Source organism: Coptis chinensis, chromosome 8 (genome assembly GCF_015680905.1).
Source record: "Coptis chinensis isolate HL-2020 chromosome 8, ASM1568090v1, whole genome shotgun sequence".
Classification (NCBI taxonomy): domain Eukaryota; kingdom Viridiplantae; phylum Streptophyta; class Magnoliopsida; order Ranunculales; family Ranunculaceae; genus Coptis; species Coptis chinensis.
In genome coordinates, this window is record NC_141463.1 from 84,622,641 (window position 1) to 84,638,548 (window position 15,908).

The window sequence follows — 15,908 nt, forward strand, 5'->3', positions numbered from 1 at the left end:
AAGTAAAAGGACATCCTCATCCAACAAGGTTTGCACAAGGCTTTGAAGGGATTAAATCTAAGGCGGCGAAAGTATGAGTAATGATGATTGGGAAGAGTTCGATCTTCGGGCTTGTTCATCAATCCGGTTATGTCTTGCTAATGAGGTCATGTATAGTGTGATGGGAGAAAATACCGCCGCGCCGTGATTTGGCTCAAACTAGAGTCTATGTATATGACCAAGAGCATGACGAACAAGATGTACCTTAAGAAGCGTCTTTATCGGTACATGATGGTCGATGGTTCAACGATGCAAGAGCACGTTAGTGAGTTCCGTCGACGTCTAGCGGATTATTTGAATGTTGGTATGAAGATGGATGATGAGGATCAAGCGGCATGTTTAATATTCTCCTTGCCAGAAAGCTATCACTACACCATAACAGGCTATTTGCAACGGCAAAAAAGCGTTGCTAATAATTTTTGCAACGCTTTTTAAGCGTTGCAAATATGGCGTCGGTAAAGTGTTGGAAATATTTGCAACGCTTAAAAAGCGTTGCAAATTTCAATTTGCAACGCTTAAAAAGCGTTGCAAACAGAAATTCAAAGCGTTGCAAACAGAAATTTCCAACGCTTAAAAAGCGTTGCAAAAAGAAATTCAAAGCGTTGCAAACAGAAATTTTCAACGCTTAAAAAGCGTTGCAAACAGAAATTTCCATAATTTAAAATTCATTTGTAACGGTTATAAACCGTTGCTGATGGGTTGCTAATAAAAAAAAAATAATTTCTCATATTTTGTAGCGAGACCAGCTAAACCTACAATAACCAATGAATACAAGAATCCAATGAATACAAGAATCCAATGAATACAAAAATGGTTTAGACAAATATATATATAGCTACAAACTCACTCCAAACTGAAGCAAACAAAATTAAGGACAGAAAGCAAACTCCTGGCCTTTGAAAGCAGTGTCGGATAGAGTTCAACTACCAATATTCTAACAAGAAGCATTGGCCTTTTGATTCCATTTATCAGCAGTCTAGGTCCCTTACCACCAGAAATTATCTGGTCGAGTACTTCGCTAATTGCAAATATCAAGCAGCGGTTTTCAAGTACGCCAAAAAAAGAAATTCTATTTTCACTAACAACAAGCGGTCATAATGCGAAAACCAAAATTCCAAGATTATAACAAGTATAGTTAACTATAGGTCGCATACAAAACCCTTAAAGCGTATCTTTATAAACGTCAGGATCTAAAGCTACTAATTACCACCAAGGCAGCAACTATTTATATCTGTATGGACACTGTTTGAAGCAATCAAGCCTAGCTTGCAGGTTCGATATGGCTACAGGTACAATAGTCTGCAAACCCCTCTTGACAAATCAATTCTTCAGTTGTGCGTCCCTGTTGCACAAAGAATGTTTATCAGTTCAATTCTATAGTGTGAGTCGGGATGCTAATATGATTATAGCAACACTGTGATATATTGAACGTGGCATCATTAACCACATCGCCGCGCTAACTAATCTATTCTTATTACCGGTGGATACATGCTAGAAAGCAATCTAAAGGCTTCTCATTTCCATATTATGTTATTGAGAGCTTTAACATACCCTTCACAACTTCCTAAAACATGCATGTGGCAAGAGAAAGTCAAACTATAATGAGATGCACGAAAACTTACAGATTCAACTAAATCATCTCAAGGCGTCCGGACCAAATCACGAAACTGGTTCCAGGGCCCTCAGATCCTACTACCACCACCTTGAAAGGTTGCACGATCGATCGAGGATGAACTTCGGCGTGGGATCACCATACCAGTCCACTTCCCTATATATAAAAGTGAGTCGCAAAGGCCAATAAAGCAAGTATGTAATAAGATAATTTCAATTACTACTAGGTTGCCCTTGGATTCAAAACGCGACTTGCAAATGGGAGTAAGTTGTGTAGTAGAAATAGAAGCATAGCCTTGACATGAAAATTCCTATTGTGTGGAATTATATGTGCAAGAAACCAGAACTTAGCTATGACTTTAACCTAAACCGGTCTATAAGTTCATTCCAAGAGTCGCTAACCCCTCGAGCGCCTTTTTACACACACGAGAAGTTAGACTACTAGTTACTTATTATGTATATTAGAACTATGCATGGAGTTTTGGAGGTTCATGGCACAAGCAACAATAACAAACAAAACGCAAGTGTACACAATGATATACATGAATTCTAACAGAGTAAAGATTTGTGTCTCTTCTTCACTTAATATCATACAATGATCGAGGCATATTAAAAGCAACTTCAAATGCACAAATATCTTATAAACCCCAAATATGTCCAATTTTGCATGCATTGTTAAGAAAATACGACACTCCACAAGACAATACTAGCTTGCTATCACAAATCCCAAGACATGACACAAAGACAACCTTCTCTTGCTAATTCACTATCCCTGTTCACCATATTAATGCACTAGCTTGTTTACATCATTGAGTAAATGCATCCAAATGAGAAAAGAAACTCGAAGGACATGTTAATTGTTCAAATAACAACAAGAATATTAGAAACACAAAAAAGTGAAGCCCACTTCATCAGATGTGTAGGCACAGTTAAGTAGTTGACAATAGACAGAAAGAGAACAAAGATGCTCCGAGATTTAACTGACCAATAAGAGGGTTCATATTATGGACTTCCTAGGCTATCATCCATCGAAGAAGTGTGGATTGTGTTTGTGTGTGTGCTGCTCACAATAAGTCATAGTGACTTGTGAACAAAACAGTTTCACAAGCATGCCCCAGCACGACAGCACCTATCTCACAAGCATTACGAATGTAAGTCCCCTGCCTTCCAAATTCGACAGATGGATTTTTTTTGTACTATATATTTCTTTTTTCAATGCATTGATCCTGCTAGCATAGCCTGCTTGATAATTATGACTTAATTTATTATTACTTCCTGTAGCTTTTTAATCTGCTTTCCGAAAGATAATTTACGATGTGATCTTCTCTTACATTACAGAACAAGTGGAAGAGGTTTGTTTGAAGTCATTCATAATAGGTTTCTCAGTTCCGCAATAAGGTCATTAAATCTAAATTAAATAACAAAGAAAAATGACCAACAACACCAAGGATCAACAAAAATGAGCCATGAACACAACGACGTGGATCAATCATATGCCATATCCCAACATTTACATAACACAGCCTTTTTCATTATCTTAAAAAGCTGAATCAGAGTAAGTCATGTATAAACAGAAACTTCTCTTGTGATTAACAACAAATAACCTCTATGTATAAGATAGTACACATTAACGCAAATCAACACACATGTTATCTAAAAGTAATTCATTCATTGATTTTTCCATTAAGAACCAAGTATGAAACAGAGCATTAGATGAAATTAAATCATATACATGAACACTACCCATGAACAATAGTACTAAAAGGCAGCTAAAAACAGAGAGATGGTGAGAAATACTTACAATAGCACACAAAATCTTACAGTTGATGCATATCATCTGCAAAAAAAATTTAAAAAAAATACTTGACGATCAACAGTATATGAACAACAGCTTTACAAACCAATATTTCTTCCATATCAAAACAGTAAAACCAAAATATTACCTTGATGTTATCAAAATGTCCTCCACGTAGATTCTTAAGCCCAGATTTCGCCATTCTTTCACCAAAACAAAGTTTCTGTTTTCAAAATGAAGAACAACAACTAAGAAAAACAGTACTAATAACACAATATCTCTTCAAGTCAATAAACATTACCTTGTAGTCAATATAATCATCATCACGCCCAAGTTCTTTGCTAGTCTTCATTTTTTGGTTTTTAAGGATAGAAGAAAACTATGAGGATATTGAAAACTTTAATGATATCAGTGACGAGAATTTTGAAAAAGATTATACGGAAAAATGGACGAACAAAATGATAAACATGAAGTTGTGAATAAAAGACGTCTCCAATTAGAAGAAAGAAGATACGGTCATAAAGATGAACGAAAAGAAAATAAGAGATTGCCCACTACAAGATGAATAAGAGTTGATGAAGTAGAGAAACAAGAAGAAGTTAAAAAGAAGTAGGAAGTAATGAGTATAGATACAGGGAAGATAAGAAGGTACCCAAAACGTTGATACAAGGTGTACGAGACCATTTTCTCATTAACCTGAAATATATATATATATCAATCAATAGAAAAATGACTTAACCGAAATTCAAAAAAAAAAAAACTTAAACTTGCTTTATCGAAATTATTTGGTACAGCCATTCTTTGTTCGAATTTTGAAGGTACCAAGTGGAAGCAATTGAGAGAGGTGAAGAAGAAGAAGAAGCCCATAGGAAATCAATGATCAATGCAAATCCAAGAAGAGCTGCCAATACTAAGAAGAGCACCGGTTTTGAGGAAATGCTCTTTGCTTCTTCCCGGTTGTTCTAGCCATTTATAGGTCTCGCAAATTGGCCTGTCCCGGTGTCGATGCAAGAGAAGAACACTCCGCCAGAAGCAGCCACCCATAGCAGCACCCGGCACACACCCCACCCAAAGCCAGCGGCACCCAAAGACACACTCCAGCCTAGCAAAGAAAAAGCACCACACTCACACACCATCGCGAACACAAGATCGCATCACCGATCCACTTCATTACCAAACCACACCACCGCACCACAACCCACCACCACACACCGCACCAACAATCCACACTAACCGCAAACCACCCACCCACCACCATACATCGCAAACCACCAGTTCACATCGCACCACCAGTCCACATAATTTTGTGGCATACGGCAAGGGCAAATCAGATAATACGAGCCTACCAGTCTAACCGCCAATAGATCGGGGAAAGCACTTTAACTATTTAATCATTAGTTAATTATAATCAAATGCTTTTAATTTGATATCAAGCTCGGTACCTCAAACGATCTCTCCTCATTTGTAGTCTCTATTGCATCATCACCGGTGGTAACCAAGAAGCGGCAACTTAGATCCGATTGTAATTCAATACGAGCATTCTCTCGCAGCTAATCGACATGCAAGAATCACAAACCGAGCCACCAAATTTATCGGAGGAATAAAGAGAAAGAAGAGAACCAATACCGGACTTCGAGACAAATACATTAGCATCCAACAAAGGCACATTCCGAAGTTGCTCACTACTTCTTTACTAAGAATGTAGAAACACTGAACTAATTTCCAACAAGTGAATTAAGCACTAAAAAAGTGATAGCATCATTAATTCATCATTCCATCACATGTACTGACTACAAAAGTTCCTGATGCAAACATCATTTCCTGTAAGACTAGGGGAATCAATTGGGAATCTGATGTCCAATGTCAAAGGTCGTTAAAATACCATATTACCAAATAATCACATTGAACCACATCATTCTACAATACCTCTTTTCCAATAAAATTTCCAATAAAATATCAAGACTTAACAAAAGTTTTAGGCCAAATCGAGAACAATATACTACAACCCGATGAATTAACGACACTCAAAAGACTTCAGTAAGGAATTCACCTCTATGCTTCCAGTTTTCATCTTCTTGTTCAAAGACTCAACTGGACGAGAACATACAACACCCTCAATACATACCACATATTCAAGCCTCAACTCATTTACAGCAGAATGGGCGTCAGGAAATTCATCAGGAAGTGTAGTAACCTGAAACAATCACTAAATTTACTTAAATATAAAATAATCTAGCTTGAAAACAGCGAAAAAGTGAAAAACTCGCCTGAACAATGCCGGTATGATCTCTGATATTAACAAATGTAACACCACCATGAATTCTATGATCTCGAAACAGTGAATTGCAAAACCCAAAATCAACTAATAAAAAAATAACCAAATGGAACGACCATTGTTTTCAATTTCTAGAGAAATCGAGAGAGAGAACCAAGATTTAGGGATCGAGGAGTCACGAAAATTAGGGATCTAACCATTCTTCTTTCTTTGATTGAAGAGTGCGAAAATTAGGGATCTTGAGATAATGCGCGTGAGAGAGAGAGAGAGAAAAAAAAAAATTATGTTTTATATTTCGATATTTTTGGTTCGATATTTTTGGTTTCCCCTGTTTAAAATTTTAAGTTTGTAACACTTCTCCAACGCTTTTAAGCGTTGGCAATTAATTCCGGAAATTCACCCAAATAAAGCAACGCTTTACAACATTACCAACGCTTATTTAACGTTGGAAACTTACTAACGCTAAATAAGCGTTGCAAATCAAAAAAGGTGCGTGTTGCAAATATCCTATTATGGTGTAGTGTATGAGCATCTAATGACTACATTCATGAACAGAGAAGTCGTCGATCTTGACGAAGTTCAGAGTGCACTTCTTTCTTATGAGTTGATGAAGAAGACACGTGTAGAGAATAGCATTGATGCAAGTCAGGGGCTAGTGGCAAGAGGAAATTCGTCTGAACAGAATTATTCAAGTAATGATAATTCTAGGTCCAAGTCAAAGAAGCCTTTAAAACATGTACAGTGCTACAATTGCAATGAAAAAGGACATTACGCAAGTAATTGTCCTCACCCGAAGAAAGAGAACAAGAGAGAGGGTCAGAAGAAAGATAAGGCAAAATTTGAGGCAAATTATGCTTCAGGCTCTGAAGAGGATGAGTTCAGTCTTTGTGTGTCCACACAAGACTATATGACCGAGAGGTGGATCCTTGATTCCGGATGTTCCTATCATATGTGCCCGAATAGAAAGTGGTTTACTTCTTATGAGAGCATTGATGGTGGTTCTGTTTTAATGGGTAATGACGTTGCTTGTAAGACGGTAGGAATTGGAACTATACGGGTCAAGATGTATGATGGTGTAGTGAGGACTCTAACCGATGTGAGACATGTTCCTGAGCTAAAGAAAAGTCTTATTTCTCTTGGTACCTTGGATTCCAAAGGCCACAAATTTGTGGGCGAAGGTGGAGTCCTAAATATTGTTAATGGCTCTTTAGTTGTTATGAAGGGTCAAAAATATGGAACCTTGTATACTCTGATTGGTAGTACGGTGATAGGCGATGTAGGCAGTGGGTGCATGTAGTAATGATTCTGAGTGCACTAAGATGTGGCATATGCGTTTAGGGCATATGAGTGAAAAGGATTTGTCCGAGTTGTGCAAGCGGAGGCTCTTGAAGAACTTGAAGAAGCCAAGTATGGGGGTTGCGTGAGCATCGCGTCTATGGGAGGAAGCAAAGGCAGAGTCAAGTTCAAGTCAAGCAAGCACACGACAACAGGCATCCTTGATTATGTGCATAACGGATGTTTGGGGACCCTCCGTGGTGGCTTCCAAGGGAGGTAACGCTATTATGTCTCATTCATTGATGATCATACTCGCTATGTGTGGGTGTATATGATGAAATCGAAAGATGAAGTGTTTGAGACATTTAAGAAGTGGAAGGCAAGGGTTGAGAATCGCATACGGATAGGAAGGTAAAGACATTACGGTCCGACAATGGTAATCGAAGTATACCTATGGACCTTTCCAAGAGTTAAATGGCGCAACAAGTGGAATTGCCGACATTAATCGATACAGGGGGCACGCCACGCCAGAATGGAATGGCAGAGAGGATGAATAGAACTTTGCTTGAAAGAGCAAGATGTTTATTGTCTAATGCCGCCTAGGCAAAGAGTATTGGGCGATGCGGTGTCCATGGCGTGTTACCCGTATTAATAGGTCACCGCATTACCGACCATAGATTGCAGGACACCCTATGAGATGTGGTCGTAACCCACCGATTATTATAGTATTTTTGCGAGTGTTTGGATCGATGACTTACTACCATGTGAGGGACGACAAAGCTAGATCCTGAGAGCTAAGAAGGCCATATTCTTAGGCTTCGCGAAATGGGGTAAAGGGATACAGATTGTGGTGTCTAGAAGACCACAAGTTCCCCGGGTCGCCAGAGATGTTACCTTTGATGAGACTTCCGCGGTTATCTTCAAGTTTCGGAAGTAGTCGGGCGTAATGGTGAAGTCTATAGAAGTTCAAGCCACCGAGCTTGAGTTGTCCGATCTGCCAGATGATTTGGTTAGATCATGATGAGGTACCAAATCATGGAACCACACAAAGAACAGGAAGAAGAGCATGAGCATCCGCGAACTTGTAGTGCTGTGACCCTAGGCCACAGAGACAAGTTAAAGAAGTGCACAAGTATGGGCATGAGAAGCCGGTGAAACACTATGGTCAGGTGGATTTAGTGGCATATGCACTGAATATCGAAGATGATGAGCCAGATAGCTTCAAGGAAGCTGTTAGAGATGCTCATTACAGAGATTGGTTGGTAGCTATGCAAGCGAGATGGAATCTCTTGATAAAAATCACACATGGGACCTAGTTTTATTGCCAAAGGGCAAAAGGACTATCGGCAGTAAATGGGTGTTCAGAAAGAAAGAGGTCCTTCCTGAGTCCGACAGTACTGGGTACAAGGCAAGAGTGGTAGCAAAGGGTTTTTCACAGAAGGAAGGAGTCGACTACAATGAGGTATTTTCCCCGGTGGTCAAACATACGTCCATTCGCGGTGTTATTGAGTCTAATTGCTCACTTCAACTTGGAGTTAGAGCAACTTGATGTGGAAAACCGCTTTCTTGCATGGGGACTTGGAAGAAGAGATCTATATGAGACAACCCGAAGGGTTTGTCGCTTCTTGAAAGAAGATTATGTATGCAAATTGAATCGGTCATCATGACGGGTTAAAGCAATCGCCTGTGCAATGGTACAAGCGCTTTGACACATTCATGATGCAAACATGAGTACACCGGCGGTAAGTATGATCATTTGTGTCTACTTTAGAAGGCTTCGTGGTAATGACTTCATCTATCTCCGCTTTATGTGGATGACATGCTTATTGCTTCCAAAAGCATGGTGGAGATAGACAAGTTGAAATCTCAACTTAGCTCGAAGTTTGAGATGAAAGACTTAGGTGGAGCCAAGAAGATATCGGGCATGGAGATTGACAGAGATAGGAAGAAGCGACGGATAGTTGTATCTCGAAGAAATACATTCGAAAAGTAATTTCTCGATTTGGTATGGAGAATGCAAAGTCGGTTTCTACTCCTTTTAGTTGGGCATTTTAGGCTTTTCGACTAAGTTCTCTCCTAGTTGGTGGAGGAACAAAAGCATATGGCTAATGTTCTTATGCAAGTGCCGTGGGTAGTTTGATGTATGCTATGGTGTGTACTGCGCCCGCACATTTCACGCGTTAGTTGTTGTGGAGGTGTATATGCAAAATCCGGAAAAAGATTGGGGAGGCGATGAAATGGGTACTAAGGTACTTGAAGCGGTACTTTGGATGTGGGATTAGCTTATGGTGGAGGCACTTGTTATGTCGGTGGTTGTGGATTCCGATTATGCAGTGATCTAGATAGACGACGATCGACTCACCGGTTATGTGTTTATGATGCATGGTGCACGGTTAGTTGGAGGTCTATGCTATGTGCTACGTTGCTTCTATCTATCACTCGAGGCGAGTATATGGCGGTAAGGGCAGGCGATGAAAGAGGCACTATGGCTTCGAGGTCTTCTAGATGATTTGGGTATTGAAAGCGTAAGCGGTGTTGTTGTGTATTGTGATAGTCGAGTGCTATTCATTTGGCGAAGAACCAAGTTCATCATGGTCGGACCAAGCATATCGATGTCCGATATTACTTTATACCGGGATGTCGTTGAGGATGGTGATGTAGCACTTGAGAAAGTAGACACCCATGACAACCCCGCCGATATCATGAAAGTTGTCACCGGAGTTAAGTTCCAACACCGTTTGGACTTGCTCCAAATCCTACATGTTTGAAAAGAGCCCCGTAGGCGGGCACAAGGGGGCCGGGCAGATGATCGCGAAGTCTTCCTTGGCCGGAGGTGTACTTACCGGATGTGATCTTCTTTGGATGTGTTCGCCCGGTTTTATGTGTTAAAACCTCACCGAGGTGGAGAATGTAGAGAAATTTTCGTTTTCTCACGATCGAGGCGCCACCTCACAGGGCCAGAGGCGCGACTTCGCTTCATGACTCCATGATTTAGAGGCGACCGCCTTCAAAGAAAGTGGCGACCGGCGCCATGGCTTTAATATAATGGCGCCAAGGCCAGCTTTTTCTCCGTGGGCTTCGCTTACAAGAATCGCATGAAATTTTGGTTTTGGTATAAAACAAAATCGTCCTTTGGAAAACTTAACTTTTCCAAAACCAAGAAAAGAGAGTGATTACAAGAGAACAATTCTTTGTGAGTTGAGTGTTCATTCTTTTTGTGAGTGAATTGAGAGAGACTTGTAATCGGCCATCTCGGGACATCTAGTAAAGCTTGGAACTCGCAGGTGTGGAAGTAAGGCAAATTCGTCAACCACCCGATATATCTCGTCTTGTGGTTTGTTCTTCTTTTACATTGATTGTTTTATTTCATATGCTTGTTATTTGATATTGAGAAGGGTTGGGATATTGCTTGGAGGGTGTTGAAGTCTTGTCTATTGAGAAAGATCAATCTTTGTGTAGGATTGATCCGTTTGGTGTGGGTAACGTTGTTTCCGCAGTTAATTATTCACAACAATAACCATATGACTGCCAACCATAAAAAGAACCAAAATTACCTACCTTTTCCACTAGAAACTAAACATGAAAGGACCATATATGAAGCTATAAAGATACAGTCTTTTACATAATAATTTAAAGTAATTCAACCAACCCAAGAGCTAAAAGCCTAATGTCAAAAACTGTTACACTTAAAACACTACATTAGTTGTTACCTTGAGCAGATCAAGCACATATTAAGAAGCAATAACAGCAATTAATGGCAACATGCACCTTCAAAAACTTAAAATACTGAACCCCAAATAATGAAATCGACAAAGAATGATCAAAATTAAGTAAATTGGTTCAAACCCAAAGTATTAAAAACTCAAAAAGACGAGAAATTAGTACCTGATGAACAAAGAATGGAAAAGCTCTCATCTTGCCTGATATTTGAATTAGAACCTTCGGAAACAGAGATAAACTTGTTACTTTTAGAAATTAATATTTAACGACCAAAATTAAACATGTTCAGCAGATAAGTAAAAGTGTAAAACCACAGTTACTTACCTCTGTTAAAGAGAACATTTGTTCAAAAATTACCCACCTTGGTTTTGAGGAAAGGATGAGTTCTGCCACTATACAAGTAAATAAATAAAACAAGTGACAATCCTGTGGATATGGTCATATATGAAATCATGTTTCCTGTTGTTGAAAAAATGGTTTAGATTTAGTATAAAAGTGATGCTACATTGTGAATCGTTTCTTTTGTGTTTTTTTATGGAGTACATTTAAGTTCGACGTGTGGGGGCAGGCAATATGTTCTTGCATTGTAGCGTCATGCTTTTTGGTTCCCTTGAAATTTATCTTTTTCCTCTCTTTCAGATTAACGCATTCAGGTGGTGGGATAGCAGAAGAGTTGCTCAGTGAAATGTTTGAAAGTGACAGTGACACGTCAGAAGATGGAATCAGTCTGCTAGTCTGCCGGAAATTGTTGAAACTGATGAATGGAGATGTCCAATATCTCAGAGAAGCAGGCAAATCGTCCTTCATTATATCTGTTGAGGGACTTGAGTTTGCCTCTGCTCCCAAGGCCCAAGTATAGACATTTCTAGAAGTCTATGCTCTGGGATTCACTCTACGCTGCTCAAAAGAGGAAGAGAGCACTAATGTAAGAGATCCACTTCGCATTGAACAGAAAGGATTGTATAGAGTTGAATAACTTTCTTTTGATCCGAACTTGGTGTTAACATTGAGTTGGTTTTCTGGTTCAAGTGGATGCAATCTTGCCTGTGAATTTATGTTTTCTCTTGCTGTATTGTGAAGCCTAGCACACTTAAACTGTGACAGGGAACGGACGCGAATGGATTCGCAACTCTATGGCTTTTGTGCAGATAATTATATTTAATTAATTGTTTCCGATGGGACAATATAATAGTTTAATTCCTATGAAATGTGAAAATGAAAGAGGAGAAAAAACATATTCCAGGAGTTCCAGTTCACCAACCAAACGACAGATTATTGCTCTCTTTTTCTTATAAGCAAGTTTGCAAACGACCCCTCAGGTGTGGAGAGATGTATAACATAACCCTCAGTCGGATATCCCTCATGTGTAGACTATAGAGAGATGGATGTATGACATCACTCGTAAACATGAGGAATCTGATTGATCTCTTCGATGGAGCCATGGCGCCACAAACAAAAAGCCTGCCTCAGGGGTCAGGAGGTCTGCATTAAACCGTTGCAGTTAATTTTGAAAAACTACAACACCTAACATTGCCATGCAGAGCCAACAATGAGAATCTCTCAGAACGGTGAAAGAAAAGGTACACATGGAGAAATATCAAGAAATGGAAGACAGGCATCACTGAGGAAGAACAATAATTTTGAAGTTAGTCAGTAAAAACAACAAAATATTATCACGGAAATTTTCTTTCCCTCTTTCCCTTAAACTTAGTTTGAGAACGAACAAAAGAGATGCACTGCTGAACCAACTAAAATTAGGCAGTGACCGCCCCAAGTCTACAGCAACATCCATCAAAATCTAACTACCAAAACTAAAAATTCAGTGCTCAGGTCTTCCACCTGAAGAGGACGCGTCTCAATTGGAAACCATATACAAACAACTTTTTCCAAAAGACTTGCAGATCCCCCAACAAAAACAGACAGCATTTACACCAATCCCCATCTCCACAGAAGAACATCGAACTGCTAACGTTCTCATGAAGTTTGGGGAGTTCAGGCACAGGAATAGTCCCCGCAGATGTCAGGCCACCACGACCTGAAGATGCTTCAGACATCTCATCAAACTTCATAAACTGTGAAACCTGAGCAGCAGCCAGATGAGCGTAGCAAACTGGGGCAACTGCATTAAACAAAAAATAGAATTTCAAACACTATGAGACTAAGGTAGAATTCTAAACATTATGACACTAAAGCGGGATTTGAAACAAGAATTTCAGAACTCACAAAATCAGAAAATTTAACACTTTTCAGGTACTTGGTTGAAAGTAAGCTTAAAAAATAAAAACCAAAACATTTCATCAAAATTTCAGGCTTTCCGACGGAATTTGTATCTATGAAGTAAAACATTCCCATTCTTCATCCATTGATAGTAAAATAACTAGCTTGGATGCAATTTTAATTCACAAGCAGCTGGTGTCGGTAAAAGTATTACAGCCAAGTTGTCAACTTGTCATCTGTTCAAAGAACAAATGACAAGCTCTTTAAAAATTGTAGATACAGGTATCAGTACGTATTTTTCCAAGCTGCACTATGGTGCTTAAAAAGAGTATCAAATAAGTAAATGTTAATGGTCATGCTATCAGTGATCCAGTCTTCACATGTAAATGTTAATAAAAGATCCAAAGTTGCAAAAATTTAAATAAAGATAAACAGAGAAGACTAGAACGCAATCAGAGTCGGGACTAAGATCAAAGAAAACAGAAAAACTAGGAACCACACAGTGAATCTAGACTCCTACCCAAATCATGTGCCAGATAACCACTTCAAAACCACAAATATCACAATAAAATTGAATTTTCTTGCCAAAAATGCATCAAGATGACCACAGTTGTCAAACGGAAAAACGATAGAGTTCCAATATAAGAAAGAAACATATTTCAGTAAATTTGTCCAACACAAGCATGAGCACTGCGCATTAAGAGAATAGACAAGACTTACCAATTGAAATAGCAGTAGTGCTCCGTTGGTAACTGCACATCAGAAAAACTCCCATTATGGTTCCAAATCAACATAAACACTGGGAAAATAAGATTTTCTGAAAATATACTTACACATAGGACAGAGAATGCACTAGTTCCTGAAGATCACCAGGTGAAAAGCCAATTTCATCATACAAGACATGATAGTGTGTGGGTCTAGTTGTCCCCTATCAACAAATACACACAAACATTAGTGGTCTTAGACTTTCTTCTAAGCTCCGACTTCTCTAACATGAGACAAAGTTAAAACAATTCGCTCAGATGAGATAATTGTGCAAGCCTAGTAGTCCTCTACTAACAAATAAAAACCAACGTCAGTGGGCTAGGATAACTTGCATCTTAGTCAGACTTGCCCAACACGACAAAATATGTAAAATTTCTTTGATGTGATCATGTGATATATACATCCACGTATTTACGAACATGTCTCATCCCCGCCCCAGCTCAAGGACAGTTTGCAAAGACCGTTACATGAACTGGACGACGCACTCAAACCCAGAAAACAGTAACAAGGCATTGTCATTTTTTTTTGGATGAAACTAATGATGGGTTTCAAAGTATAAAATGAATCTCGAAATGTAACCATAAGGATGTGCTTCTAACTTTGAGTTTGACAGATATAGCTGAGGGTATGGATCCTGATCAGGTTGGTCAGCGGTTTATTTTGCCATCATCGTTCATTGGAAGTCTAAGGTACATGTATGAGATCTTTCAAAACTCGATGGCTATAACACGTTACAATAAGCATCCAGATATCGATGAACTACCTTAAATTTGCTATCGGTATAAGTTTGTCGCGGAGGTTCCTTAAATTTATTCCTTACTATGAACTACCTTAAATTTGCTATCGGTATAAGTTTGTCGCGGAGGTTCCTTAAATTTATTCCTTACGATGAACTACCTTAAATTTACAATAATTATATTTTGCTATCGGTATAAGTTTACCTATCTATAGCGTCAGTTTTAACGAGATAGCGTCAAGTGTACACGGTGGGCAGAAAAAATCTAAGCCAGCATATTGTGTGGCGGGTAGATTTTTTTTTTTAAATCTGTTTTTGCCACACGCCTTTGAGAATGGCAGCTTTTTTTTTTTTGCTAAAGGGTAATTGTATTAGATAGCAAAGAAAAAACAAGATACATTTGTGAGGGCCTTGGGTAGACCACTCCAACATACATTTCCTAAATTTTTTTAAGAAATAAATCGAAATAGGTAGAGTGTTGGTTCTCTAACCTATAAACAAAATTAGGTCTATGCTCCCACCATTGCTACGGCCTTTTGCTAGGGTCGCTCCTTTCTTTACACACAAGTCTGCTCCGAAATTTGCCTCCCTCCATGTGCTTGTTAGAACTATATTTGCCTTCCCTTTAGTCCTTTCCCAATCTGCTCTAACTTTTCCAAAGGTAACCGAGTTGGTTTGGAATGCTTTGATTCTTCTTTGTGGAGTCCGACTCCACCCATATTTTCGTGAACCCCATCTCAATCGCCTTCGTAATACCTTCAACAATAGCTCTTGATTCAGCCACATAGTTTGTATCTGAGCCTATTCCCCCAATGTAAACTCCAACAACCGCTGTGTACTTCACGAATAGTGTTCCCCAACCTCTTTGGACCGGGATTGCCTCGAGCACCGACCATCCGCATTGATTTTAAGTATTCGGTGATGGAGCGGTCAATAACACTCAAGAATCCTTGGTGCTTTCGTCTCGGTTTATTCCTCGGTCCCAAGGCATGAAGTGCTTCCAATTCTAGAGGGGTGTTGTCCATGGTGCCACCAGAGAGCTCATGTGCTCTTAGAATAGCCCTTTTGATATGTATTCTGACCTGCCCCTTCTCAACATTCCCACCATCATAAAGAACTCGGTTTCTTGTCTTCCAAATATGTACAAGGCAAGCAATGAAATGGCCGGACGGGATGTCTTTTGTGAGTGGGCTCCTGGACTTACAAGAATTGAGAACATCTGTCCTCGAGTAGATGCCGGACTGCAACTTGAATGATTCCTTTAGATAGTTCCATTGTTCTTGTGCGAAAGTGCATCTGAAGAGAATGTGTTCTGTGTCTCTTCATGCCGCAAGCACAGCAACACCTAGATGCAATTTTAAAATTCCTCTTCTTAAGCATGTCATCGATTAATGCATAATCCCCCACGAAAATTTTCCACCCAATGGCTTGAGTACTTGGGTGCAACTTGGCCTTCCAAATGAATGTATGCCCTT

The 15,908-nt window shown here is 39.3% G+C and overlaps 1 long non-coding RNA gene across 1 annotated transcript; it reads right to left on the reverse strand.

Annotated features, from left to right (window-relative positions):
* Positions 1–2,424: 2,424 nt before the first annotated feature.
* LOC147483707 (uncharacterized) lies at positions 2,425–3,772 on the reverse strand. Its single transcript, XR_015206523.1, has 3 exons — positions 3,747–3,772; positions 3,594–3,668; positions 2,425–3,487 (listed from the first exon to the last, which is right to left on the reverse strand). It is a non-coding gene; the product is annotated as an uncharacterized LOC147483707 (long non-coding RNA).
* Between the last annotated feature and the right edge of the window lie 12,136 nt (positions 3,773–15,908).